This window comes from Monodon monoceros, unplaced genomic scaffold (assembly GCF_005190385.1).
Source record: "Monodon monoceros isolate NGI ecotype Baffin Bay Population unplaced genomic scaffold, NGI_Narwhal_1 Super_Scaffold_14, whole genome shotgun sequence".
NCBI classification, from domain to species: domain Eukaryota; kingdom Metazoa; phylum Chordata; class Mammalia; order Artiodactyla; family Monodontidae; genus Monodon; species Monodon monoceros.
In genome coordinates this window covers 72,566,659-72,593,831 of record NW_021703770.1, presented here as the reverse complement: position 1 = coordinate 72,593,831, position 27,173 = coordinate 72,566,659, and positions in this window count along the sequence as shown.

The window sequence follows — 27,173 nt, the reverse complement described above, 5'->3', positions numbered from 1 at the left end:
TTATCACTGGGATCCCTCAGGAGTTCACCCTTGTGTGGGGGGTGTCCCTCTCCTAAAGATAATTTGCCAACCTCTACATTTTTACAACAGAATGCGTGTCGTTAAGCTAGAACATACAACCCTGCCGTTAAACCAACAACGTCGAGCCCTGACTTTCATGCCCAAGGACAGACACTGAACAAAGGATTCCTGACCTTTACTTGCTGTTTTAGCACATGGTATTTTAAGGTGTGTCTAAGCAACGTGGTAACTCTAAAAGTTCCCTTTGCATTGTTAGATAAGGAAGAATTTTATATTGCCTTAAGGATCATGAAAAAGTCTGGAGTTTTTAGAATCTATTGTGATGCATTTAGCATTTTTAAAAAGAATCTACATGCTTTCATTGCAGAAGCAAATGCTTCGTGAATCGTGTTATCTAATACCGGTAAAGGAGAATTACTGTTACAGATTCCAGCAAAACGTGTGTTTCTCGTAGCGGGATCATATGTTTTCTTTCAACTTAACAATATAAACTATGTGACTCTTCTTGATGTAATCTGAGAATAAAATTTAGTGCTCATCTATGATAATCACTTTGTTCTAAAATTTCTAGTACATTTATTTCTCTTCCTTTGAATTTAGACGATAAGTTTTGTTTTTTTTCGGTGCGTGTATATTAAATTTAATTTATAGCAGCTTCTGGAAGCACAGAGTTGAGAAGTATTGAAGGTGCGTGCAGGTAGCAGTCAAGGTACAGGATGTGGTCATTGCCCTGTACAATGATTGAGGGACGGCTGTGTTGTTTGTGCTGCAAATATATGTCTCGGTTCTAAATAATTTTTGATATGCATGTTTTAAACCTTTAACTATTCATTCATTTTTGTCATATGTATTTTAATTTTTTAAAGGTCTTTATTATTTTTAAAAATTTTTACTGAGGTATAGTTGATTTACAATGTTGTGTTAGGTTCAGGTGTACAGCAAAGTGAATCAGTTATACATATATGTATATCCACTCTTTTTAAGATTCTTTTCCCATATAGTTTATTACAGAGTACTGAGTTCCCTGTGCTATACAGTAGGTCTTCATTAGTTATCTATTTTATATATAATATCTTTATTTTTTTTAAAGTTGTAAACAAGTTCACTCTTTGCCTTAAATGAAAGTATTCTGGGTAAACAGAAACAGTGTTTCTCTATAAAGACTTCTGTTCATGCTCGTCCACACACTCGTCTTATGAAGAATTCTACCATGAGTTTTAGCTTAATTCAGTTCATGCAGCTACACAGGTTGTAAGACCAGATCATCTTAATAGGTAGCTTTTAAGGTTTCTGTGATTGTCCTAAATTCATCAGTGTTCTAATTTTCTGTTTAAGCTCAGCTGGGTTTCACTCTGGGGCATTTTAGAATATGTAAGACAGCACAAAGAAACTGATTTATCTTCTCTGCTTACACCATTTCCCAGTATACCACGTTTGTCTTTTTAAAGGTCAGGTGTGATGGAAACAGACAATGTTTCTCGCTTACTTTGTTTTCTTACTTGTTGGATTTTCATGTCTGAGTTCTTTGGAAAATGTTAATGTGAATTTCTATAAATGCAGCTGTTCAGTTGCACTGAGGATGATTTAGAAAGAGTTCTAGGATCCTGGAATAAAAGGTACTCATTGTATCCAAGACATTATCCATATTAGTAGTATCAGCAAGAGCAATCTCTTTCCTAAGTGACTTCTACCAGTGTCTCAGAAGTTGCTTTAATTCTAAGGTCAAATATAGTGGATCATAATTTGCTGGTCCCTCACTGAGCTCTTTTTTAAAAACCATATTTAAATGTGCATCTCTCTAGGATCTTTGTATTTTTTCCCTCTCAAGGCTATTAAAAATCTCCATTATTGGAATAGTGATCTCCACGAAGTAGCAGCATGAGTGACCAGCTGTGATTAAAAAATCTCCATTATTGGAATAGTGATCTCCATGAAGTAGCAGCATGAGTGACCAGCTGTGATTAGAACAGCCAAACTTCAGGGGAAGAAATTACCACTTTTATCTAATTAAGAGAGGGAAGAGGTTTTTTTTAAATACAATTTCTCATAATAACTGTGAAAGTGTAGTGGTTAATGAAAGTGCGTAATTGCTAACAATAATTATTTTGAAACAGTAGTTCTGGGAATAGCTGAGAGTCTGTATGAATGGGTTAAACATGAAATAGTCAAGAGTGTGTTTGAATAGGGGTGCACATAAGAAAAAGGGCCAAGGCCAAGTACCATGGAAAAACTCACATCAACTAGATTAAAGAATGGTCTGATTCCCTTCCAGGGTATCTAACTACATTCAAAGAGAAAATAAATATGAGAAAGATAATACCAGATTTCTGACATTTCAGTGGTGGTTCATGATATCTACGTGTACACTGGCAGGAGGCCAGGTGCCGAGTCAGAGTCTAACATGTTTATCAACCTCATCGGCACCAGAGGGGATTCTGGGAATCGAAGCCTTCATCAATCCAAAAATAACAAAGTCAAGTTTTGGCTTGGACAGGTAATAAAAAGATCCTTCTAAATTCGTGCCCACAAGTTTTTCTCTAATTTCTCTAACCAAAAAGACACTCAAACAGAAAATTCCTGAGATGCTCATTTGATACCAGCTAGGAAGTACAGTAGGTGTGGTCATTTCTTGGTATGCATCTTGTCCTCAAGTTGAGTTGAAGTGGGACTTAGCCAAGAACAATGCCACCATGAGTAAGTCCCAGTTTCCTCTTCTGTTAAAAACAAGTACCCTCACCCCCCACCAACAAAAGAAAAAAAACCCAAGATTCTACCTCCAGATAGGACGGACAGTATAGCTTGTAACAAAATGACCATCCTGCTGACAACTAGAAATGTTTGTCTTTTTTCATTGGTTTTGAAGGCACTGAAGAGCTGCCAAGGCAGTTAGGGCTTGAGGGTCCACGATCTTCGATAGGAAGGAAGTTCAGAGGAGAACCTGATACTCAGCAGGGCTTTCTGTTCTGTTGTTCGTTAAGTGGAAGCTTAGATCAGAAAGTGGCATCAGAGAGCCTGAGATGCTGTGCAGAGATTTAGGAGGCTCCTGGGGCAGGGAGGCAGCCCAGCAGTGAAGACAGACCCTCATGAAGCCCCACCAGAAAAGAGGGACCTTTGTGTGGGTTCTCCCCGGGGCAGGTCCTGCAGGCCATTAAAGGGGGAAGTGACCCCAGGAAGCAGCAGTGAAGGAAGGTGGAAGAGAGAAAGAGAGAGGCAGAGCCGATCTGAATATGTATCCCAGAGGTCACTGCTGTAGGCAGCAGGCACTGGATCCCTGTGACCTCAGCTGGCAGCCTGGGAACCCACAGCCCTGGTGGCAAAGCAGCCTTAGGGGAGGGAGCTCAGGTCCTCGGGCCGCGCGGACAGCTCTACCCCTGCCACCACGCTCACTCCACCCATGAGCCCATTTCACACAGGAACTTCGGGGCCACAGCAAGGCTCTACATGGAAAACTACAGAATGTTATTAGAAAAATGTAAAAAGACACAAATTAATAGAGATATAGGGACTTCCCTGGCGGTCCAGTGGTTAAGAATCCAATGCAGGGGACGCAGGTTTGATCCCTGGTCGGGGAACTAAGATCCCACATGCCGCGGGGCAACCAAGCCCACGTGCCGCAGCTACGGAGCTCACATGCTCTGGAGCCCATGCGCCACCACTAGAGAAGCCCAGGCACTGCAACTAAAAAAATAAATAAATAAAAATATACTATGTTCCTGGATTGGAGGACTCAATATTATAAAATTCTCACTTCTCTCCTAATTGATCTGCAGTTTCAGTGCAATATCAATCAAAATTCCAGAAGTATTTTTTAATGGAAATTGACACTGTCATTCTAAAATATATGTGGAAATGCAAAGAGTCAAACACACCCCAAATAATCATGAAGATTATTAATCTTGAGAAAAACAAAACCGGAGAACTCACACTGTCACATATCAAGATTTAAAGTTAAGGCAATTAAAACAGCATTAATTGGTAGAAGACAAATAGAGCAGAGAAACAGGCAAAAGCCAGAAGAATATCTACATATCCTTATGTCCAGCATCAAGGAAACAATAGTCTTTTAATGAATTCAGAGAGTAAACTGGGTATCATTATAGAAAAAAAAAAAATCATGAGCCCTATTTTATACTAAACCTAAAAACCAGTTCCATACAAATTTAGGTCTAAGTGTGAAAGATAAAACAATAAAATATCTAGAACATAGGAGAAAATCTTCATGACCCTGGGAATAGATTAGGATTTAAATTTTTTTTAATTGGGCTAAAGTATACATAACATGAATTTTGCCATTTTAACCATAATTAACTGTACAATTTAGTGACATTAAGTCCACTCACGCTGCTGTGCAATCATCACCACCACCATCTCCAGGGCTCCTTCCGCTTGCAGAACAGAAACTCCGGAGCCATTGAATAATGATGCCCGTTCTCCTCTCTCTGTTCCCTAACCCCAGACCCTGGCTACACCTCTCCACTTTCTCTCTCTATGAATTAGAGTCCCTCAGGCACCTCATCTAAGTGGAATCATACAGCATTTGTTTTTTTTGTGGCTGGCTTATTTCACGTAGAACCGTATCTTCAAGGTTCCTCTGTGTTGTAGCAGGTGTGAGAATTTACTTTTTTTTTTTTAAAGGCTGACTCGTATTCCATTGAACATATATACATTTTGTTTACCCATTCACCCATCAATGAATTAATGCACCTTTTGGGCACTGTAAATAATGCTATGAATATGGGTGTACAAATATAGACTAAGATTTTAAAGACAAAACAGAGAAAGCACTACAAATAAAGGGGGAAATGTAAATTACACCATTTTAATATTAAAGACTTTTGTTCCTCAAGACGCCATTAAGACAAGTCAGAAAGTGTGAGAAGATATTGTAAAATAAATACAGGCTAAGGACTTGTTTCCAGACCATATATAGAATGCCCTCAAATCAACAAGAAAAAGAGAACCCAGTTTAAAAGATAAGCATGACACTTGAATATGTCCTTTGTAAAAGAGATTTGTCCAACTAGCCAGCAAATGGGAAAAATATATCCAACTTTGTTAGTAACCATGGAAATACACTGGAAACCACAATGAAGCGTCTGTGCGCCATCAGACGGCTTAAACTTAGAAAGAATCACAGCATCAAGTATTGACGAGCCTCTGGAGCACCTGGGCCTCTCACACAGACGCGGAGCCCACAGAGCATGCGTCAGCAACAGCATTTTGGAAAACTGAGCCTATCTACCAAAGCTCTGTAACCCAGCAGTTCCCCAACAGAAACGTACACACGTGCGCGTGCAAAGACACGTACGGGAGCCTTCTGAGCAGGGGGTTATTTGTAATATCCCAAACCGAGAAACTATTGTCCACAAGTAATATAGATAAATAATTTGGACTCACCTTCAGCAATGAAAATGAACAAAATGCTGTTAAACAAAACAATATGGATGAATTTCCCAAAGGTTGAGTGAGACAAGACAAGCACAAAGCGAGCACACTGTATACTTCCGCCTGTGCTCCCAGACCTGGCAAAACTGATTAAAAGCATAAAAAGTCAGGTTACTGGTTCCACTTGGGGAGCTAATGACTGGATGGGCCATCGTGGGGGTGAGTCTTGGGTGAGGCTGACGTTTTATTATCTGCGTGGACGTGTGTGCGTTGAGCGTGTTGTGCACTTAGAATGTGTGCACTTTATATCTGGTTAACAAATAGTCTGTTTAAAAACTTTATGTGTATACATACATACACGTATTTCAGTACATAGTTCATTTGGAACTGAAAGCCACCGAGAGGCAAACAGCAGTGGTGGACAAGCAGACCGCTGGGGTCTGAGTCCTGGTTCGGTCAGCTACTAGATGGTGTCCTTGGGTAAGGAATTTAATTCTGTGTGTCTCACTCCCTTCAACTGTAAAATGAGAAAATAAGTAGTGCTTACCTCATGGCTTATTCTAAGAATTAAATGAGTTACTATATAAAAAACCCTTAGAAGGGTCTGTAGGTTTGTACCTTGTAAGGGCTGTAAGAACCATTATTACCACTAGCAGTAGTAGACAAAATAAACGCTATGATTAAAATTTATAAATCTTTTTCTGGCAGACCGTATGATTGAGGAAGGCAAGAATTACATGTTACATGCTTGTGCGTGTCCCACAAGGCATAGGATAGGACGTTGAACGTAAAATAGTAAGTGGGTAATTTTTATGGTAATAGTAATAATATAGTAGTAATATATAGCAATATAGTAATGTACTAATATAATACTAATAGCAATGCTATTTTTTTCTAGAGAAAGGAAATGTCCTAATGGTCACTGAGTTCATTTTTTATCGTACACGTTGATATTTTTTAACATCGAGGCAGCGTCTCTTGGAAAATTGAAGAAAGTCCTGATTAGTCATGATGTGACAGGTCCAGGTGAGATTTTCTTAGTAAGAAGTTTGTTCTTCCGATTAATTAAAAGTAGCATAAAAGGTGGATGAAAGGAAAGATGAATGTATAACTCATGGAAAATTGAGATGAGAAAATAATTTTAAGAAATTATGGCTAGATGAAGTTTTGTTGGATTAGACTTATTACATGACTTTAAAAGCTCACTGCTGTGTTATTATGAAGGACATTTCCTAGGAATACAGACGCTTTATTGTGTGTGTGTGTGTGTGTGTGTGTGTGTGTGTGTGTTTAAAATCTCCAGACCCACTAGGCAGTTTTCAAAATTGCATCTATCATGTTTCCCTGCAGGTGCGTTTCCCCTGGCTCCTGTCCTCCACGCCCTGCAACAAACTAGAAACTTAGGAATCATCCTTGATTATCCCATTCTCTCCCTGTCTTCTACCCGATCCACAACTGTTAACTAGGTCTTGTCAACTCTACCTCATTAATATCTTCTTTATCTTTATCTTTATTAATATCGTCTTTATCTCCCTTAGAGCTATTGAATTCAAACTTAAATTTATTTGACTCTGGAATCTGCATTATTTATTGCTAAAATGCAACTACATATTTTAACTCATATCATGGTACCTAAACCGTTTATTACATTTATTTCCAGACGCCTTTTCTCCTTCTACTAGATTTTGAATGTTTTGAGGTCTGGTATTATATAGTATTCATCTCTGTTCTCCCAGTGCCTAATTTAGTGCTTAATAGAGTAGAAATTTAATGAATGACAATGTATTGAATGAATGGATTTAAATCAGTGAAATGATTTTGAGTAAAGCTCTTCAAAAGGAATGAGGAGAGCTTAAAATGACTTTTGCAAGAAAGAAGTGTGTGTATTTTGGGCCAAACCGAGGAGAAAGGAAGAAGAAAAGGGGAGGTCAAGTGTATAGAAAGAAAACAGACACGTGATAAAGGAGATGAAGATCACATGAAGGAAATTATTAGAAGGAAGCAGAAATAAGGAATTGAAGAGAGGGAAGAAAGACACGCTATGCCGGCCCCCATACATGGCGTCCCTGCAGAGAGGCGTGGCCTCTGCCTGATCTCCACGAGGGATGGAAACTTCCACCATTTCCTGTTTTTATCCTAAGTCCCCCGACAAACAAGGTCTGGATTTGCAGAGCAGCTGTAGATGGGTCAGAACAGGGCCGTTAGCAGAAATCCCTGGCTTAACCAGGCTCTAGGTTTTAAAAATTATTTTGAGACTCCTCTTGGTGATGAGGGAAGCCCACAGTGTTGGAAGATCTAAGCCCAAAGACTGCAGGAGGTACCGTGGAGTTGCTGTGAGAACAGGACCTTTTCTGGATGAAAGGAAGAAGAGGAAAGTTACACGAAGGGGCGGGGTTTTGAAGGGTCAGGTGTTATTACCACGGTTGGTTGATACAAAGAATAAAAATGGCCAAGGGAAAATTAAAGGAACATTGTGATTTGAAATATATTTAAGAAGCTAAATTACTCATATAGAAAAAGCTTTAGATGGAGGAACCAACAGACTTCTAAATATTGATTTTTTTTCCGGTGGAACACTGATTAAAAACCTGTGCAGGTATGGAAAGACTTCAGCTAAACTCTCAGGACCCTTTTTTAACTTCCCACTTTAAAAGGAGAAGCTGCTAACAACGTTATTCTTTTAGCTTGGATACAGTTGTATCTGTGGGTATCTCACCTCAAATAGAATAAATAGAAAACTTCAGTAAAGAGCCCTATGTTTACAGTATACTTTGTAAACCTTCAGAATAGGGATTATTTGGGTACCTTAAAACAAACAAACTAGACTCCTGGGCCCACCGCAGAGATTCTGATTTAGTAGGGATTGAGTCATCAGAAATAAGCTTTTTTTTTTTTTTTTTTCTTTTTGCAAGCATCTTAGGGGATTCTGAGTCACGCGGTCTCAGACCATTGGTTCAAAAAGCTCTGCTTTCTGATGTAAGAGTTCTTTGCTGAGCTCCTACTTTGTTGCCGGAACTTGTCAGAGGCTGGGCATTCAAATATGGACAGGGTGCAGGTGATCTCTGCCCTCACCGTCCGGGCTGGGTCGGGGCAGACACATAAGAAATAAGCAGGCAAAGTATGGCACCTCGTCTGAAAGTGACCCTTAGAGTGGCCAGGGGACCTAGCCTTGTCCAGAAGAACGCGAAGATTCCCCGGGAAAAGATGAAAAATGACAGGTAGGCCAGGAGTGAGGGCTGGCTTTGGTGAGACACTTGGGGATTTTTATGGGCTCTCCTGACTGATGGGGTCGGGGTACTTGACACTCAGGTGAGGAAAGCTGAAAGCAATTACTATAACATGATTTTAAAATTCTTTGACTAAACTATCCTTCCTGCATTCTGCACACTCTTTTCACTAAAAGAAAAAAAAATTACCATGATAGAATATCTAGGCTATGTGCTTCTTTCTTTTCCTTTTCAAAATTTGTCTTATATATAAAGTCTGAGATAAACCATCACCCAATCTGAGCCTAGAGCATTGCTGTACCTGTACTCACCTCTCCTATTCTGTCCCCCAAAGCCGTCATCCTAAATTTTCTTTTATCATTTCTTGATTTTTTAAATCCTTGCTTAAAAAAAAAGTCTTTACTAATCATGTAGGTATCCCTAAAAATACTTTTGATAGTTTTTGTGCTTTGTAAAAATTGTGAATTGTGAGAAATTATTGTACATAATTAATTTATCCATCTCTTGTTAATGGATAATTGTGCTGTCTCCAGTTGAACTGTTACATACACACTGGAGTGAATATTCTCATATGTCTCCCCAAGCGCATAGAAGCCAGAGCTCCCTAGGGAGGAGGTTCCCAAATGGGGGTGATGTGGCATCCCCCAGGGACACTTGGCAATGTCCGAAGGTTGTTTTTTGTTGTCAGACTGGGGACGGAGTGCTACCAGCATCTGGTGGGCAGAGGCCTGGGATGCTGCTGAACATCCTACAATGCACAGGACGGTCCCACAACCAGGAATTATCCGGCCCCAAATGTCAATGGTGATGAGGCTGAGAAACCCTGCTCTAGGGTAAATCCATAGAAGCCAACTGCAGGATCAAAGCATAGGATCGTGTTCAGCTTTATAAGATAACCTGGTATTTTCAAAAGGGATTGTACTGTTTTACTGTTACCTAGAGTGTATATGAATTTATATGACATCATATTCTCATAAACACCTAGTACACTTAATTTTCGCCTTTATTAGATGGGTCTAAGATGGTATCGCATCGTGGTCTTACTTCGCATTTCCCTGATTTCTAAGAAAAGTGAGCATTCTTTCATTTTTTTTGTCTGTTGAATTTCGTCTTCGGTGGAAATGCATGTTCTTGTCTATAAGATTTAGGGTAAAGGCAAAGGTCATCTGAGAAAAAGTACTCAAAAAGTGGTTTTAAAAAGATAGAAGTTTATTTCACACTCAGGTAACAGTCCCAGCTTGAGCAGTTGTGAGGACTCTGCTTCCCTGCCAGACCTCGGGGGCCAGGGTCCTCTCAGCTTGTTAGTATACCACCAGCTCCGCGTCAGTCTCCTCTGAGTGGTCAGAGCTGGTCACGGCACGTGGGAAAGAGGGCAAGTCCCCGGCAACAATGTCTTTTAGGCAAGTGAAGTGGCAACTGCCCACACTACTCCTGGTCACATGTAATTACTGAGAAACTAGTCATCCTGTTATCTATAGCTGCAGAGACTCCTGGGAAATGTGGGCTGGAGCCTTGCAGGGGTTGAAGAAGGAGTGGCGGCACAGCTAGCAGTTACCCCTGCAGTGTCTTGTCTGGTTGGTGGTATATTTGGATGAACTGAAATTCTTAATTTTAATGGGGTTGAATTTAACAATATGGTATTTTTTCTAATGATCAGCACATTTCATATCTTAAGGAAGTCCTTTCTCTACCCCTAAGATATTCCATATAGATAGATACATAGTTAGATAGATAGATGGATGTAGATATGGGTAGATAGATATTCATATAAGTATGTATGTTCATACGCACACATATATATATATATATATATATATATATAAAGCCTCGTCTCTCTAAGATTTAGATATCTACTCCAACTGTAGTTGATTTCCGTGTCTGACAGGAGGCTAGAATCCACTTTCCCTCTTTTCCGTGTGTATAGCCAGTGGTACCCACTGCTTATCACAGGTTCCATCTTTTCCTGAGGGCTCGACAAAGTCTGCCCACCTCCATCACATACAGGCAGTCTTTGCTTTGCACGGCTTCTGTCTGCACTCATTCCAGTTACAATGATTTAGTTAAATAATAGAAATCCCCCGACAACGTGCTTCAAACTTCAGTTACCAGGGTTTGATCATGGTAACTGCATAAAGTCCAAATTTCACTGCTAGCTCTTCAGCCCACGAATCGCCACCTAAGTCCCAGATGCACATCTTGAGCAGCGACCAATCACTGCGTTTCTCTCAGAGTCTGACAGTGGCGCGTCACTGCCCGTCTGTCACACGGTTCATGCACAGACAGCAAAGCACGTAGTTGTAGTTGTAGCTGTATTGACTCCTTGTCTCCCAGTGACAAACTCAACTGACACTTTACAAAAATGTGTAATTCAAAGATGAAAGCACATCAAAGAAACCAAAAGGGATAATGCTGGAAGTGAAGCTCGAATCAGACATAAATGGAGTTACAGAAGCAACATCCGACTCTGGGAATGTTGACACTGTTACCATTTGTGAGACTTTAGATAATAGCCAGCAGAATTTAGTGAAAGGAACTTGTGACCATAAATGAGGAAAGTGGTTGTGACAGAAGGATGAACACGTCCCAGAGAAGGTGATGTTGGTAAAAAAAGTCACATTAAAGGAACTCTTGGCGATATTTTATGGGATGAAAATCACAGAGGATAAAATGAAGCTGAGGGAACCTCAGAAAGCAGGTGGCCAATTTGCTAAGGCAGAAAAATGATGCCTACTCTTTACGGTGAGTTGTATGCTGAGAAGGCAAGCACCAAATTACTCTTGATAAGGTTTATTTTTTAAAACAAAGACGTACACCTTTTAATTCTCAATGTTTCTAATGTATTAAATTACACTGTATTACAGTGTTCTAAATATGGTGTTGATTTTTTTCATCTTATACATTTATAACTAACAGTAAGAGACTTTTTGATGTCTTTTGATATCACGCATGGTCTCAGCGTGTGGTCTTTTCATGGTTCTGCCCTATTGCTCAGAGCCAGTTGTGTAAACGTGTAGGTCAATTCCAAGTCCTTTTTTCTGTTCCATCAGTTTATCTATGCCAGCACCAATTCTGTGTTGTCTTACTTAGTATAGATTTATAATACATTTTGATACCTGGTAGGATGACTCTCCTACCTTACTGTAGTCCTGGAGTGCCTGAGACAGTCTTGGGCTGTGCTCATCCACATACATCTTACCATGCACTTGTCAACTTTCTTGTAAAACCCTATGGTGAATTTGTTGTAATTACATTGAAGTTTTGGACCTGACATCTCTATAATTTCTTTATACTCATGAATATAGGCTCACTCTCTATTTGTTTATGTCTTCTTTACTGTCACTCCTGAAATTTAGGTAATCTTTCTACAAATTATACTACATCTGTCTTTAGATTTACCCTATTTTTTTTTTTTTTTTTTTTTTTGCGGTACACGGCCCTCTCACTGTTGTGGCCTCTCCCGTCGCGGAGCACAGGCTCAGCGACCATGGCTCACGGGCCCAGCCGCTCCGCGGCATGTGGGATCTTCCTGGACCGGGGCACGAACCCGTGTCCCCTACATCGGCAGGTGGACTCTCAACCACTGCGCCAGCAGGGAAGCCCTACCCTACATTCTTAAGTTTTTATTACGCTTCTTGCCTGTTCCTTTCTGGTCAATAGAAATGTCATGGGTTTTTATATATTTATTATATATCTAACCATTTTCCTCATCTCTATTGATTCCACTATTTTCTGTAACTTCTTGGGGTTTTAAATTTAGAAAGTCACATTATCCATGAATAATCACCATTCTGTTTCTTCTTTTCCAAAAAATTACTTTGCATTCTCCTTTCTTCCTTCCTTCTTTCCTTCCTTTTTTCTTTTTTTCCCTTTATTTAATTGCATTGACAAATGCAATAATCAGTGATAATTTCTAAATTTTTACCATTAAGATTGTGACTTTACATTACTATTTAAACATATCAGTCTTCTATAAATAACGTACTGAAATGCATTTATGTGAGTTTATTTTGCTGTGTTTTGCTTTTAAATACTTTTTAAAGAATTTAACAGAGAGTTTGTGCCCCTGGCAGAGAACCCTCCCTCTTCTTCTGCTTCCCCTGCTCTGAGTAGTCAGGTAGCTCGCTGAGGCTTGCATTTCTCTGCTGCTATAACTTGGATGTGCATAGTTTTGTACGCAAATTGCCTGACAAGTGTATTTTAACAGGAAATTAGGAGATTCTATGAATAAAATCACAGTACTAGTATATTTTATGCTAAGAGTCAAAGTGATCTCCTTTGTCAACTTACACAGGTAAACAGTTGGTTTCTTGAGAGGATTGTTGTTAAATATGAAAAGGAAGATGGCAATCAAGAAGTGCTGTTCCCGTGCAACAGGTGTGCTGTCACTGCCCATTTCTTCCAGCTGTGTCACCAGCCTGCCCCCTCCATCCGTCTGGCCACCTCCTCCCCTCCTTTAAAACCCGAGCTGAAGGCCTTCTCTCCCCAGGAAGCTGCTCTTTATCCACACTAGTAATTACTAAATGTTGTAACATTTAGTATTTTTCTTTTCTGGAATAAGCATGCTGAAATGGAAAGGACGCTGAATTAGGTCTTAGAAAACAGGCTTTTGATTCTGTTTCTCAAACAGGTGCTCTGTTTCCCGCTAGTTCTGCAAACGTGGGTATTGCTGTCAACATCTCTGAGGTTCAATTTCCTCATATTTAAAGTGGGAATAGTACCTGTTCCTCCTGGTTCATTTGAATCAGTTAAAATCAAATGAAGGTGTACGTATGAACTGTGAACTCTAAAGCATTATTCTAATATGGTGTAGATATAATATAGCTTAAGAGAATTAAGTTGCAAGGGCAGCTCTGGAATTCATTGACCATTCATAGGAGTATCACTTAAACTCTCTGGTCCTCAGTTTCAGACTCTTTATGGTAAGAATGATTAACTAAGACCTACCTACTTTATAGGGTTGTTATGAACAACATCTTAAAACAAAGTGTGCTATAAATAGAAATCATATAACGAATTTCCTGTTGTTATTAATCTGTAGAATATGTTGGTTCATCCATTCAGTCATGGTACAAATAGTAATTTACCGTAAACCATAGTAGGAAGTAGAGTAGGTAAGGAGATTCAGGGATAAAGTAATATGGTCCCTGACTGCAAGGACTCAGTAGACGCCCACGTGAAAACAAATGTTCACGACCTAAGGGCCATGATAGAGACATGTGTGAGAGCCCAAGTGCCAAGGTGGATGTCTAGGTGATTACATGTTCCCTGAATCTAGAGAACACATGCATTGCATTGTGTTTATTCATTTATTCATCCATTGACTCAAGCACAAACTGCATGCCTCCTAGGTGTCAGGCACCATACCAAGTCCTGGATATCTAGGGATAAAAAATGAAGCGCCCCTGTCTTCAAGGAGCTTCCACTTGTTGATGAGGTAGGGGAGGAGGGATGCGTGCTCTGAGTTCAGCAGGTGTTTGGTCATCGCTCACTCCTGAAGAGGACACTCTTTCGGACATGTGGGGAAGCACTTCGGTTGACTGAGTGGGTTTTACCTTACAATGGTTCCGATTCTGGGAAATATCCATACTTTTGAAACTTTATAAGGAGGTGCATTCTTACTTGTATGAACAAGATGTATAACACTTCTCTGGTCTTCTGTTTGTTTTCTTACTACACATCCATTTGAAATGTATGTGCATCATAGGAATTATTGCCATTTTATAACCTTCAAGTTCTAGGAAGAGACCTTATATTTTTAGTTTTTGGAAGAACTCTTTATTTCTTAATGGGGTAAGATTGAAGTTTTTCAGAACTGGCTTTGAATTACAGCTCTTTCACGGACTAGCTCTGGGAGCCTCTGTTTATTCTTATGTAAAATAGCAATAATGACACCTATTTTGCAAAGTTATTTGAGGATTTCACACAATATACATAAATTACCTGAAAAAGTGTCTTGCAGTGATTAGAAGGTCCACAATGACAAATGTTACTGCAATAGAAGCAATTTTAGATTAAATAAATCTTTAGATACAATGCCATACATGCAAAGGAGGTAGAAACTTTTATTTCTAAATTATATGTCAAGTATTCAGAACTCTCCAAATAATTAACTTTCATTTTTAAAAATCTAGATCTGTACAGTCCGATACAGTAGCAATTGCTACATGTGACTAATACATGTAAATTAATGAAAATCAAATCAAATCAAAAGTCAGTTCGTGGGTAGAACAAGATACAGTTCCAGGGCTCGATAGCTGCAGACGGTTAGTAGCTACTATATGGGGCAGCTTATACACAACATTTGGTTCTATATCACATCTAGATATTTGGTATCATATGAAGCTATGCTTAATATTATCCAACATATTTTTATTGCTTTTAATACAATGGTAAACATGGAATAACCTAAAGAGTAAATAAAAGATTATTGCTCTTATAAATATGTCACATTTAAAAGATCAAGAGTCATCCAGAGCAGGTGCTAATAGTCATATTCTCTTCAGAGCTAAAATCAATGTTATTGGCAAATGCAAACGAGTAGAAGTCAAGATGGAAGTCACTTATTTCTCCAGGGTCTGTCAACATTTTGGAATAACTACAAACAAGGAAACTGTATTTGTAAGGAGCAGAATGATACAAATGAAAATAGTCACGTGTTTTACTGTGTTATACTAGATCATATGAAATACTACACACGGCATATCACTGCACTGTTATCATTAACTGAACTCTAGCAGTATTGGCAGAGTTTGCCTAGCTCATTCTCCTTGAAGGCCCAGGATTACATAAGTAAGAAAAGGGGAATTTTCTTGCTATCCCATTAGAGGTGGAAGAACCGTATTTAACATTTAGTCTCCTGCCTTGCTTGACAGATGAGAAAACTGACTCCTAAGGAGATTAAATGCCCTGCACAAATCACAGACAAGCCAGTCAGTGCAGGGCCTCCTGGTCCCTTGGACACTCTGTGGAATTTTAAGTTAGTGGCTATCAACCTACTGTTTGCATTTTATCACCATGATTTTGTGAATTATCCACTAAGGAAGATCCCTGCAAAAATTACCAAAAAAGTTCAGGAATTTGATTACTGATTTGTCAGAAAATTCTACTGAGATTGTGGAGAGTTTAGAAGACAGGTTTTGGAAATTCCCTGGTGGTCCAGTGGTTAGGATTCAGAGCTTTCACTGACAGAGCCCCCGGTTCAATCCCTGGTCCGGGAACTAAGATCCCGCAAGCCACGCGGCACAGCCAAAAAAAAAAAAAATAGAAGACAGGGTTCACTAGTTTCCTCAGCATAACTTAGCCATTTAAACTCAAGTCCCCTTCTACTAATAAGAAAAGAAAAAGTACCTGAGAAAGAAGTTATTTAGAACTTTATTGTAGAGTTAAAATAAGAGGGAGTCCGCTCTGCTGTTGCACCCACTAAGATTTGTTTACGCCTCTCCTTCTGTGTGGCTGGGAGAAAATCAGAGGTGTGCCCCCAGCTGGTGCTTACTGCTCTCTGACCCTGGAATAGGCTCCCCGGTGAAGCAAGACTACACACAGTCTCATCTGATCCTCACAGACGACCTCTGCACGGGCTCTGTGATAACTGTATTCCACAGATGAGGAAGCTGAGACACAGAGGTCAAGTTTCTTACTTAAATATGATTGGTTGAGTCAGGGTTCCGGTCAAGATACATCTAAATCTAGAATTGCACTGCCCCACACGGGAGCTAGGTGTCTGTTGAACTCTTGAGCTATGCCTATTCCAAATCAAGGTGTGGTGTAGGTGTAAGGTCTATACCAGCTGTCAAAGATGTAGAATAAATAAGAATGTAATTGGATAAAGCCATTCAGGCTGCTGTAACAAAACACTATAGTCTAGTGGCTTATAGACAACGGAAATTTATTTCTAACAATTCTGGAGGCTGGAAGTCCAAGATCAGGGTGCCAGCATTGTCAGGTTCTGATGAAGGCCCTCTTCCAAGCTGTGCTGCAAACTGCCAACTTCTTGCTGTGTCCTCCCAGAGGAGGGAGAAGGGAGCTCTCTGGAGCCTTGCTCAAAGGCACTAATCCCATCCAAAAGGGCTCCACCCTCCAGACTTTAAACACCTCCCAAAGGATTACAACATAAAAATTGGGGGGAGACACAAATATTCAGACCATCACAATAATATATCTTAGTAATTTTTATATTGATTACATGTTGAAATGATCATCTGAATTTATTAAAATGAAAATATTAAAATTAATTTCACCTTTTTCCTTTTATTACATACATGACTCTTGTTATATTTCTCTTGAAGAGTCCTGTTCTAGCGTCTGAGGGTTTAGCCACTGTATATACCTACCAATCACGTGAAAGGAGAGAGACAAAGGCTTCCACTGTGGAAACTGCAAATGAGAAAGTTTTACTGACTTTAAGATATATTAGAATACTTATAATGTTACCATAGGATGTTTCTGAAAACTGACGCGAAAGGATGACTCAATGTAACCTTCGGCTTGAGTGCAGGACAGTTTCACTGCAGTTGCCCTCCTAGAGAACGTTTGGTGTGGCTTGAAATCTTAAATGCTTTAAAAAATTTCTGAGCTTCTCCCTGAAGGCCTCCTTAAACCGCTTCTGTATTTTCTTTTCCGTTCTAAGCCATGTGCCTTCTTTACATCCTCCCTCATGTTACTTACCTTCCCCTTCCCCTGGCAAGTGGTTGTACCAGTACCAGGATGATGGCAGGGCTGAGCGGGAGCTGCTCGCGGAAGGCAGCTGCGGGGCAGGAGGGACTGGATCCCGGCCTCCTGAGAGGGCCCATCTGGGTCTTCCGCTGTGCCTTTAACAGGCTATTTACCTGATGGTCACAGTGTGTCCGCCCTTTCCTCGTGCTGGGGCGAATCCCCGGAAGCGTCGCTTGTGTCGGACACATTCATTGCTTTTGGGAGAAGTACCAGCCAGTGATGGACGGAGATCAGCCCGCGATAACTGGGTACACAAATTGTTTCCTCTTCTTCCCACTTCCTCTTCCAGAAAACCTGACACCTGCTGGGTTTACTGGAATGTTTAGGTGGCCTTAGTGGAAAGTCACTGAAGAGGTACATAATGCTTGATGGCAGTAAGATGCTTTTATACAACCTATGTTAATTTTAAAGTGGAAGTCGTATTCTTGGAGAGCAGTCTGTCTCTCTTAGTGTTGGTGGTGATGTACAGAGTAAAATGTGAAAAGAAAACAGTTGATTGGTTACCATTCCCTCTGCACTTCACACCCACCCTCGTCCACTCGGTCTCTTGGGAGCTGGCCGCTGCGGCTGCAGCGGTGAGCAGCTGGGCTTCCTGCAGGGCACACGTCTTCCATCCGCTGGTCAGTTTTCTCAGCGAGCCTCGCATACTTGTCAGCTCCGTGCTTCTTCCAACCCATCCAGTGGCTCAGCGAGGAGCGCCATGGCTTTGAGATCAGAGACCTGGGTTGGAATCTCGATGCTGCCACCGCGAGGTGGATGCTCTCATCCTCCACATTTGGCCGGTGAGGAAGCAGAGACTGGGAGAGGCTTGCCCGCGCTCATGGGGTGAAATAAATAGGACAGCAGAACCTGCACCCGGCGGTTCCACTCCAGAGCCCGCATCGCTCCGTGTGTTTTCAGGTGTCCCAGGAGATCACCCAGCTGATCCTGCACGTGACCTTCCTGTTCTTGTCACATGCAGGTACCACCTGGACCATTTATACTCAACATATTTTTTTTTATTTGTCTTTAAATTAGGTTATTTGAGGGTGGAGGGAGCTTTGCCTCATTTTAAACCATATTCATAATATCCATGCAATCACTGATGTCATTACATTTATTTCCTAAAACATATTAAATGAATCTGTGTCTAACAAAAATCGTAGTTTAGATATATGCTACCTACAATTATCTTATAAACAACCGGTGTGTCTGACATACAGTGATCCACAGATAATGTTTCAACAGATAGAAGCTGTTGTTATCACGGTTTACCTTTCACTGCTCCATGTCTAAGGACTAACCTAGTCCTTAGAAATGGTACATTTCACATCTGAGTTTGAACACACATCAGTAGTAGAGCTTCAGTGATTTGAAGTTGAAAACGGTTTTTTCCCTAAAGTGGCCAGCAGACCGTGTTAAGGGTTAGCACAGCCAGTATGTCTCATGCTGGCTGTAGGAGACCCTGGTGGACCGCCTCTAGCCTCTGCTGCTGCTGCTGCATGGTGCCCCGCACAAGGCAGGTACTGAGGAAACACACCCGTGTATTAAGTAGAAGTTTTTTAAGTGTCTCCTGGGTCCCAGACACAGGGTCAGGCACTGGGGTAAATGGCAAACAGCTCAGTGGTTCTCCCCGCCCGCCGAGGGACTTCTGTGCTAGTGGGGGACCCAGTGAGTAAAGCGTGGCTACACACAGGTGGGCACCCCTCCTGCTAGATCCTGAGCCCTTTGGAGTCGGGACCCTTTTATGCTCCTCTGCGTGTTTTGTCCTGGCACGCGGCCTGACTCAGAGTAAGAACTCTGAGTCTATTAAATGCACGAATCATCCCTGCCCTACAATTCAGCACACCTTTTAAGAGATTGGAATATTAAATTATACCTGATTCAGCTCGTATATTTATGGAATTAGTACTCACAAATAATCACGCTCAATTCCTCTGCTTTTACAAACTTTCCTACAACAATGTATTTCAATTCCGAATGTAATCCCGCCCCTTTACTCCCACCACACAGATGGGAGCCGGATGCTTCCCACTTCTATCCGGCGGCAGAGTCACAATCCTCTCCTGGGGGAGGAGGTGGTGTAAACACTGATCTCACCCATTTATTGTTGATTCTTCTTTATTTGTTTATTGTAGCAGATTCTGGCACTATCTCAGTCTAACCCCCATATATATCGACTATACCCTGAAAACTGGATAAAGTGCAGAGAAGCCATATTTATTTCTGGGTTTGCTGAGAAGGCAAAAATGAACAGACTATGTGGTACAAAGAAGGCAAATAGATTCTTTTTTTTATATAAATTTATTTTATGTATTTAGTTTTGGTTGTGCTCGTCTTCATTGCTGCGCGCAGGCTTTCTCTAGTTGCGACAAGCAGGGGCTACTCTTCATTGCGGTGCGTGAGCTTCTCATTGCGGTGGCTTCTCTTGTTGTGGAGCACGGACTCTAGGCATGTGGGCTTCAGTAGTTGTGGCTCGTGGGCTCAGTAGTTGTGGCGCACGGAGTTGCTCCGCGGCATGTGGGATCTTCCTGGACCAGGGCTCGAACCCTTGTCCCCTGAACTGGCAGGTGGGTTCTTAACCACTGTGCCACCAGGGAAGCCCAGAAGACAAATAGATTCTTTGTTTTTTTAAGATGAATATTTTCATTTTAATTAAAACAAAAATGAAACAATGAAGACATATATTGGGACTTCACTCATTCACCAATTATGCAAGAAAAGTTTTGGTTAAATAAGATAATAATTTTTGAATCCAGAAAAAATATTTCCTCAAGTTCTGGTGCTATTCGCATTGTAATGGCTATAGACACAGTACACTTTTAAGTTTGGTCACCATTATTAACATTTTCTACATCACTTTATGTCTAGACAATCAACAAAACAATAAATCAAGACCTGATTTGCATTTGCCAGTTTCTGTGGTGGAAATACTCCCACTGTGGTTGATTTCAATCTCACTGTTGGGAAGAGATGCACATCATTACAGTTGTCTCCCAGTATCCACAGGGGATTGGATCCAGGACCCACTGCAGAAACTAAAAATCCATGGATGCTCCAGTTCCTTACACAGAATGACATTGTATTTGCATATAACCTACCCACATCCTCCCATATACTTTATTTTTATTTTTGTAAACATCTTTATTGGAGTATAATTGCTTTCCATTGTTGTGTTAGTTTCTGCTGTATAAGGTCAAGTGGAAAGAATTGTCCTTTTCTTGTGGAGAGAATCATGTAAACTCCTAATCCAGAAACTGCCGTGTGTGTCCCTGGGAAACGCTGGGGCTGGGAGACAAGTGCAAAAACAAGGGCTAAAAACACAATGTGGCTTGTTTCACGGAGCGCCATGATTGCCTAGCACAGCCCTGGCGGCTTCTGTTTGCCTGTGTCTGGGGCAAAGTCAAGAGGGTGCGAAGAGACCTTCATCTGAGGAGCTGAATCCTCTATTTTCACCAGCAAACTACAGTCATGGTGCAATGATGGTGCTGGTGTCCTGCTGGTTCTGCAGGGTTCTCATACACACACCGCTCAGGCAGGCGTGGGCAAATACCGGTGATGCATTTGTTGTACCAAAGGCTGATACAACTTCTCTGTGGCTTTAGGCAGTGCAGTGTCTTGGAGAGCTAAGCTGATCGCTCTTTAATAGGGAGGAGGGGCTTTCTAGAAAGCCCACCAGAGTTAGGCTTACCCTACAGTTATGAGGGCTTGTAATACTTCTGAATAGTTCACATTTCCAATTACTTTTAGAGGCAAAGAACCTCTGCAAAGTAGACCCTCCTCATGCTGATGTTTTGGAAAATGGAGGTTCATTTCAATTCCTTCAGGCAGTGGAATAGAATATACGAAACAAAGGCTCTCAAGTTCAGAAATTAATCTTGATTCTCTACCACAAAAGGTCTGAAGTTGTGGGAAGGTAACAGCAGCTTCCCTGGGCTGTTTCCACGCCTCTGTGACAGTAACTGGAGAGAGAACCAATTAAACTGATTACGAAGTTTATAAATATGCAAGATCGTGATCATGAGGTCAACATTAGTCTTTGCAAGCTCAGCCATGCCAACGGATTGGGATGTTGCAAACACACCATTCTCTAGCTCTGTCCCCGGGTGGTTTTGTGTGCGTGGAAGGTCCTTGCCTCGTTGCCTGGAAAATGGGCTTTCACGTTCTGAGACCAAGCTTGAAGTGCTCAGCTCCAGTCAGAGTTATGTCACCCCATCCTCTGTGTTTCCATATCACTGTGCTTCCTCTCTAGTGGCAACTGTCATTTCCATAGTGGGCGTGGATCTTAGTTTATATACTCAAAACTGTGGCAGATGTTACACTTTTTATCTTCTATGCTCCGACTTAATGTCTGGCTCTAAGTCTCCATCCCGCAGCCTGGTAGACAATTTCTTCTTAAGCATAGTCGTGGCACGTCCTCTTTCCCAAGGAGAATCTGACAGGCTGACGCTCTGTTTGGAAAGGAAGGAAAACGGTCCTCCTCCCCCGTCTCTCATTGTCTCTGCTGAAGCAGGTTTGCTCTGCTTCCGGGCCACTCTCAAAATGCCAGGAGTTTTGGCAAGGCTGGTACCCTGAGTGCCTTGGGCCCCTCCTTTCCAGGCTGCTATGCAGCCTCTCCTGGGAAGTTTGCCCCCCCTCGGGATCTCTCCTTACACGAAGATGACAAATCCAGTAGGGATCCCACTGCTCTGGGGACTGCAGACCTGTTTCCTCCTGGTAGAGAAAAATCTCTTCTCCTTACCCTGTTGCTTCTCAAAAACGCTCTCCCTTCTCCTCCATCAGCACAAACCCTCATACATTTTGGCTTTCACGGATGACAGACAGGACTTTGTTCCCAATATGAACATGATGATGGCAGAGAAAAGAATCTTTCCCCTCTGTTCTTACTCAAATTAACAAAGGGACTGAAATGTACAATCTCAATTTCAGTGACTGTGTGAGGCAGTGGGAATCTGCAGACTCCCAGATACATGACATGGTCTGTCCAAAACAGCTGAAACAGACACTTGAGGGACCAAGCAGTGGCAGATCTTAGAAAGTGCCAACGTAAGCCCACTTCCAAAGGGTACATACCCTCCCGGGAAGTAAAGAAGCTGTATTTTGTATTCCTAACAGCTGGAGCAGGCATCTGTGTGGAGCCTAGTGGGGAAGGGGAGGGCTGAGATCAGGCAGAAGCTGTGCAGAGGAAGATTGGGTAGGGAATGCTCCTCTCATTAAGCCTCAAGGAATCCCCACAAACAATTTGCTAAGGAAAATGGACGGTGCCCGGTAAAATCAAAGCTCAGCTCTGAATAAAAAGAAAGAAGCACTGACAAGTATTAGGAGACATAGAACTACAAAGGCTTCAGATATTAGAGTTGTCCACAGAGTATAAAAACATCTATAGTACATTTGAAAAAAAAAAAGCAACTGGTGTGAAAATATCTGTTTAAGTGGAAAACTATAAAATTAATCTAGCATACTGAAAAAACCAACCTAATAGTGTTTGTAGAAATTTTAAAATGGAATGCTTACAATTTAAATCTAGGTGTGTGGGTTTAACAGAAAATGCAGCTCAGTTAAAAAGAGAATTTGTTAACGGAAGTTAACAAGAATTTTCGAGAATGTAGCAGAGAAAGACTAAAGAGAAGATACGTGTGAATGAGAGGCGAAGAGACTTTGAGAATAAAATGGTAAGTTCTATTACGTCTAATCAAATTCCTAGAGAAAACACAAAGAATGTTAGAGGACAATATTTGAAGAGATAATGGTGGGGAAGTTTCCAGAAAAGTTGAAAGATACCATTTCCAACAGGCCAATGAATCTTAAACAGGATATGTGAAAGGAAACCGACATCTTAGCGCCAACGCAGTATATACTGCCTGATACCCAAACCGTGCAGAACAATGAACAAGCAGCCTGAGAGGAAAGTTACTTTACTATCAAAGAAACAGGACGTAAAGTCGCAGACAGTGTTTCAGGAGCAACAAAGCGGCCAGAGAATGGAGGGACAGCTTGGGAATTCTGAAAAGTTGTGAGGAGGACCTAGAATTCTCTAGCCAGGGGGAGTGAGGCCAAAATGAAGATATTCTCTAGCACAAAAGATACATGCACAAAAATTCTAAGAGTTTGCCACTAGACCTTCACTAAGGGAAATTCTAAAGCAGGTGCTTCAGGTAGAAGGAAAGTGACTGCAGATGGAAAGACTGAGACTTCAGAGGAGTGATGATCAGAGAAAGCGGCAAATAAGTAGGAAGACCTAAAATAACATCGACTGCAGGCATGTGATAGTACTGGGTTAAAATAAAATGAGATAGAATTAAAATAGGAAGCAAGAAATACCATGTAAGTCTATAAGTTGGGAGGGGGAAGTAAAGCACTCTTTTCAAAGCCCTTGCTTTATCTAGAAGGAGGATAAAGGTATTAGATTAAATACGTGTGTTTGAATTTCTAGTGTAACCACCGAAAGGAAAAAAACAGGATAAAATTTGCAAACGTGTGTATGTGAGATTAAAAGATTTAATATACCAGGAGGAGATTATAATTTTAAATTAATATGTCACTAATAATATAGCAAAAGTAAACATAAGCACAAATAAGAGTAGATGGATATATAATAACATTGGGAGATTTTAACACATACTTATTCTGTTGGTAATTGAGAGAATAAATAGCAAAAAGAAAAAAAAAAGACACTGAAGATTTAAATAACATGATTAACAAAGGACCTAATAGACAAATATAAAACACTGCATCCAACACATGCCAAATGCAACTTTCTTCAGATATCCATGGACCATCACAAATATGGAGCATGGGTTGGGCCATAAAGCAGCAACAAAAATGAATGAACTACAGACACATCGATGACATGGATGAATTTCATAAACACGATGTTGGGCAAAATAAGAAATACAAATATACGAATATAACTCTATATAAATTCCAAAAGCAGGTAAAACATTTTGTATATAATGTTTAATTCTATATATGGGTTGAACTATTTGGGTTTTTTTTTTTAATTTAATTTTATTTATTTTCTTATACAGAAGGTCTTTATTAGTCATCCATTTTATACACATCGGTGTATACATGTCAATCCCAATCTCCCAATTCATCCCACCACCACCACCACCACCACCACCACCACACCCACTTTTCCCCCCTGGTGTCCATATATTTGTTCTCTACATCTGTGTCTCTATTTCTGCCCTGCAAACCGATCCATCTGTACCATTTTTCTAGATTCCACATATATGCATTAATATACGATATTTGTTTTCCTCTTTCTGACTTACCTCACTCTGTATGACAGTCTCTAGGTCTATCCACGTCTCTACAAATGACCCAGTTTCATTCCTTTTTATGGCTGAGTAATATTCCATTGTATATATGTGCCACATCTTCTTTATCCATTCAGCTGTCGATGGACACTTAGGTTCCTTCCATGACCTGGCTATTTATTATGAATAGTGCTGCAATGAACATTGGGGTGCATGTGTCTTTTTGAATTATGGTTTTCTCTGGGTATATGCCCAGTGGTGGGATTGCTGGGTCATATGGTAATTCTATTTTTAGTTTTTTAAGGAACCCCCGTACTGTTCTCCATAGTGGCTGTATCAATTTACATTCCCACCAATAGTGTAGGAGGGTTCCCTTTTCTCCACACCCTCTCCAGCATTTGTTGCTTGTAGATTTTCTGATGATGCCCATTCTAACTGGTGTGAGGTGATACCATTTTAAGGTGTACAATTCTGTGGCATTAAGAACATCACAATGTTGTCCAACCATCACCACTATCCATTTCCAGAACTTCTTCATCATTCCAAACAGAAACTCTGTACCCATTAAATAATTATCTCCCCATCTTCCTCTCCCCCGAGCTCCTGGTAATCTCTACCCTGTTTTCAGTCTCTATGAATTTGCTTCTTCCAGACATCCAAGAGGTTAGTTAAAAGTTTTAAAAAGAGGTTACCAGTGGCAGGGCAGAGATGGGGTTGCGGAATGTGGAAGATGGAGGTGGGAATGAGTCTTTTCACGCCACTTGTTTTGAATCACTGAATTTGTAGTCTGTTGAAAAAATTAAGAATAGATGAATAATTGAATGAATGATTGAAAGTAAATGGGGGCTATCTTAGTTACCTGCATATGTAAGGGATACATTCCTGGAGGAGCCCCAGTCTTTCTCCCCAGGATTCTAGGGTCAGAGATTTGCCTTCCCTGACTCCTGCTTGGGAGGGGGAAGGAAGAAGAGTAAAGGAGAGAAGACCACTTCGGATACAGCAGTCCACTGCCCCCACTGGACAGTGAATTCCTGGAGGGCAGGAATTTTCATCTTATTTATCTTGTATCCTCCCCCTGGATCAGTGCAGGCACAAAAAACTGTTATGTTTCCCTAATGGAAATTAAATATATACTTAAGGAATAATGGGGATAGTTGGGAGGCTGAGAAAATGGAAATAATTTAAGAAATTCATCTTGTTTTTTTCCCCCAACAGTTATTGTGATTCTGTTTTCGCCCAGTAAGATGTTCTTAGAAAAAGAGATCTGAGAAGTCTCTTGTTTTGCCACATGTCGTTGTCAGTTAGTGCAACTAAAAATGTATCCTGAAGTGACAGTCCCAGAAGCTGTGGGTCAGAGTGCAGTGATTTCCTCAGAATGTTCGGAAATGCTTTAAAACGGGTGATGAAGCTTAATGTGCTATCCTTCCGGAGGCATTTGGCTAATAGAATCCATGAAAATGCAATCCCACTCCTTGAAGTTACACTCGTGTTAGTAATATTGCAGTGCATACCCTGTGGAGAAGAAAAGACTCAAGGTGAGCTCAAAAGGGTTTATTTGTGTAAATTTTCTGTCCCCGAAGTTATTTTGCCACCAATCCGCCCATTGTCATAACTTTTGTGACTCTCTAGTTCACCTCACTGCTAATCTGCTTAGTGATTACTGCCTTTTAAATTTAACAATAAAGCTGGTGGTTGTTGAGGAGAGGTCAAAGTGAAGCATGACACAGTCGCCTGAAGGTTTCAGGCACACTGAAATTGTCAGTAGATTGCCCAGCACGTAAAAACGTCCTTCCCCCTCCCCCTTTTTTTGGAGTTTAGCAGACTGAAGGGAGACGTGTTAAGTTAAATTCCAGGAGCCCTTCCTTAGTACTTAACTGTGTTTGGGCCGCCCGGCACCCATCTTCCATTTCTAAGAGCACCCCACTTTCCTTTTGAGAAGTCAGCTTTTCCTAAGGACTGTGTTCCTCGTTCCTCTGTCCTTTCCTCGGCTAGAGACAGGCTTGTGGCCCAAACAAAGCTAATACTCGGACTTTGAGTCGTGAATGGCAGAGACCAAAAAATGTTGGCATTTCATCCCCAGCCAACAAGGAGCCCCGGGACTTCTGCCCTTGGTCCAGGGAGCTGCCTGGGTCCCTCCCTCGGCCCCCAGGCTGGTTCCCCACCCAGGAGCTGAAGCTGAATCTGGCCTCTGTACCCTGACACTGAATTAAATCTTGGAGACAGAGTTTTGGGTGAAGTAGAAAAGAATAGCTTTATTGTCTTGCCAGGCAAAGAGGGCCACAGCGGGTTAGTGCCCTCAAAACTGTGTCTCCCAACCTGGAGGGGGTCGTGAGGAGTTTTATAGTCATGGGTCAAAGAGGGCGTGGTCAGCTCGTGGACGTTCTTCTGATTGGTTGGGGGTGAGGTCATCGGAGCCGGCATCATCAAGCTTCTGGTTCCAGAGAGCCCGGGGTCTATGTGCTTGTGGGCAGTATACTGTTAACCGTTAACTTCTCCCACCTGGTGTGGGTTTCAGTATCTGCAGCACAGCTCAAAGGTACTGTGTGTACCCCTCGAGGGGGGCCCGGGACCCTGCCCCCAGGCTGCA